Source organism: Suricata suricatta, chromosome 1, assembly GCF_006229205.1.
Source record: "Suricata suricatta isolate VVHF042 chromosome 1, meerkat_22Aug2017_6uvM2_HiC, whole genome shotgun sequence".
NCBI lineage: Eukaryota > Metazoa > Chordata > Mammalia > Carnivora > Herpestidae > Suricata > Suricata suricatta.
Genome location: NC_043700.1, coordinates 172,044,868 through 172,047,966, shown reverse-complemented (window position 1 = coordinate 172,047,966; position 3,099 = coordinate 172,044,868). Strand labels below are relative to the sequence as shown.

Sequence of the window (3,099 nt, the reverse complement as noted above, 5' to 3'; positions counted from 1 at the left end):
ATCTAGGATGCCTGGGTAGCTCCATCAGTTAAGTGTCCAACTTTGGCTCAGGTCATGATCTCCTGGTTCATGAGTTCAAGCTTCGAATTGGGCTCTGTGCTGACAACTCAGAGCTTGGAAAATTCTTCAGATCCTGTGTCTTCCTCTCTTTCTGCCCCCCCCCCCCGCTCACCCTCTGTCTCTGTCTCTGTCTCTCCCTCTCCCTCTCAAAATAAATAAAACATTAAAAAATTAAAAATAGAATTCTAAGGTCTTTCTCAAACATTCTGACATATCAAAGTCAAATGAATCCTGGGACTTAAAAAAAAGACTATTCCCTTGGAAAACTACCTGCAACTGTACGGAAAAGCCTAAAGAAACTAATTACATCCTAGATTTGAATTGTAATTTATAAACTCTCAAGTGGAAAAAGAAAAGTTGGAAAACAAGAATAGGTCCTAAAAAGTAATTTATATCTAATGGGAAAGAATCCTCCATGAAGATTTCATTCCAGGGATGTGCAGGGAGTGGTAATTATACTCTATCCTGATTTTGCCAACAGAAAAGAAAAACAAAACAAGTTCTCCTTTATAGAAAGAGAAAATAAACAAAGAAAGCTGATCCCAGTACATGGAAAGTTAGTATACCACCTCTTAGGAGAAGTGGCAAAAGTCAGTTGTTTTTATCTATTAGAGTCGGTGAAATAGAAATTCTCCCTAGCAAAAGCATTCCAAATTAAAGCAAAATTTCCTTTAAAATTAGAGAAAGCAAAAAAGTTTATTAGAAATGGGCATGATTCTTATATATATTCATTGTATTAATTTTTTCTGTAAACTTATTGTGGGCATGATTCTTATATATATTCATTGTATTAATTTTTTCTGTAAATTTATTGAAAGTGCGATGTTAAACCTTTTGGGTTGTACTCCACTTATAAACATATAAGAAGGAGGTCGGAGCCATACCTGGGATTCTACAATAAGCTTTGAGTTACCACTGTCTTCTCATAGACTTGTGTCTCAATACCATTAATGCATGGGCCCTCACTTATAATAAATGTCTGCTAAATGGATGGAAAACAAGCAAATGAATGAGGAAACCAACTTCTGGAGTATCATATATTCATAATTAGAGAACTCTCTTTAGTCACATTTTAAAAAGCTGAAACAAAGTAAAACTTGTGAAAGATAATGGCACCCTATAGAAACATTTTATTTATATTTAAATTTTTTATTTTATTTATTTTTTTAAATTTTTTAATAGTGTATTGTCAAATTGTTTCCATATAACACCCAGTGCTCTTTCCCACAAGTAGTCTCCTCCATTACCACTACCTCCCTTCCTCCTCCCCTTCCCCCTTCAACCCTCAGTTCCTTTGCAGTATTCAACAATCTGTTAGGTCTTGCGACCCTCTCTCTCCCCAACCCTCTTTCCCCCTTAACCTCCCAATGGTCCTCTATTGGTTTCTCCTGTTAGTCCTGAGTGCATATGGTATCTGTCCTACTCCGCCTGACTTATTTCACTTAGCATGACACCCTCAAGGTCCATCCACTTTGCTACAAATGGCTGTATTTCATTCTTTCTCATTGCCATGTAATACTCCATTATAATACACATTACTCCATGTAATACACATCTTCTTGATCCATTCATCAGGTGATGGACATTTAGGCTCTTTCCATGATTTGGCTATTGTTGACAGAGCTGCTATGAACATTGGGGTACCTGTGGCCCTATGTGTCAACACCTCTGTATCCCTTGGATAAATCCCTAACAGTGCTATTGCTGGGTCATAGGGGTGTTCTCTTGATAGATTTTTAAGAACCTCCACACTGTTTTCCAGGGCAGCTGTACCAGTTTACAGTCCCACCAACCATGTAGGACAGTGCCCATTTCTCCACACCCTCGCCAGCATCTATAGTTTCTTGATTTGTTCATTTTAGCCACTCTGATTGGCATGAGGTGGTATCTCAGTGTGGTTTTGATTTGTATTTCCCTGATGATGAGTGATGCTGAGCATCATTTCATGTGCCTGTAGGAACATTTTAAATTCAGCTCTGTTCTGTATTATCTTTTTGTTACTTCTTTTTCTATGACACCAAAACAGCTTATAACAATCTTGAACTTCACATTTACTTTCTACATTGGTGGCCAAATATTTTCTGAACCAGTTAATCTAAACGTTCCCAATCCCCCTTGTAGCTTTGCATATTGATTTCTTTTTCTCAAATCACTTAAAACTCAAGAGAAGAGTAATGACATGGACTGGGTATTCAAGACCCTGTTTCCTTTGGTTGCAAGCTGAATATTCTTACAAACCAGACACTGTTTTCTTCAGGAGTCATGTGAGCGATGGCCTGTGTGATGTTACTGAATTTTCCTAGACAAAAATACGGCGCCCGAATCCCAACTCTCTCATCTTGGGAAAGTCAGAAAAAAGAATGGCCTGGACAATATCTGAAGAAATTAAACCAAAAAATGTATCCTGAAGCTCTTACCTTGTTCCAGGCTCCAAAGCAGATTCATCTTCTAACCAGTTCATTTCCCCACTAAAATATAATGTAAGAATGTAAGAAGCAGAGGCTCCTTGATAGTTATCTCATATCCTTGTAAAACTAAGTCAGAGAAGCCCTGGTGTGATTCCATCCTGCCTGGCTGTTCTGTAGAACAGTAGTCGATTCTCTCCGTCCGCCTTCTCTCCCACCTAAGTGTGCGCCCACCACCTCATGGAAGATTCGATGGACATGGATATGAGCCCCCTGAGGCCCCAGAACTATTTTTTCAGTTGTGAACTAATGGCTGACAAAGATTATCATTTTAAAGTGGATAATGATGAAAACGAACACCAGTTATCTTTAAGAACGGTCAGTTTAGGGGCTGGTGCAAAGGATGAATTGCACATTGTTGAAGCAGAGGCAATGAATTACGAAGGCAGTCCAATTAAAGTCACACTGGCAACTTTGAAAATGTCTGTACAGCCAACGATTTCCCTTGGGGGTTTTGAAATAACACCACCTGTGGTCTTATGGTTGAAATGTGGTTCAGGGCCTGTGCATATTAGTGGACAGCACTTAGTAGCTGTGGAGGAAGATGCAGCATCGGAAGAGGAAGAGGAAGAGG

General features: G+C 38.9%; 1 pseudogene; it reads left to right on the top strand.

The window, feature by feature from the left end:
• Positions 1 to 2,658: 2,658 nt before the first annotated feature.
• Positions 2,659 to 3,098, top strand: LOC115302299 (annotated as a pseudogene).
• The last annotated feature ends 1 nt before the right edge of the window (position 3,099 follows it).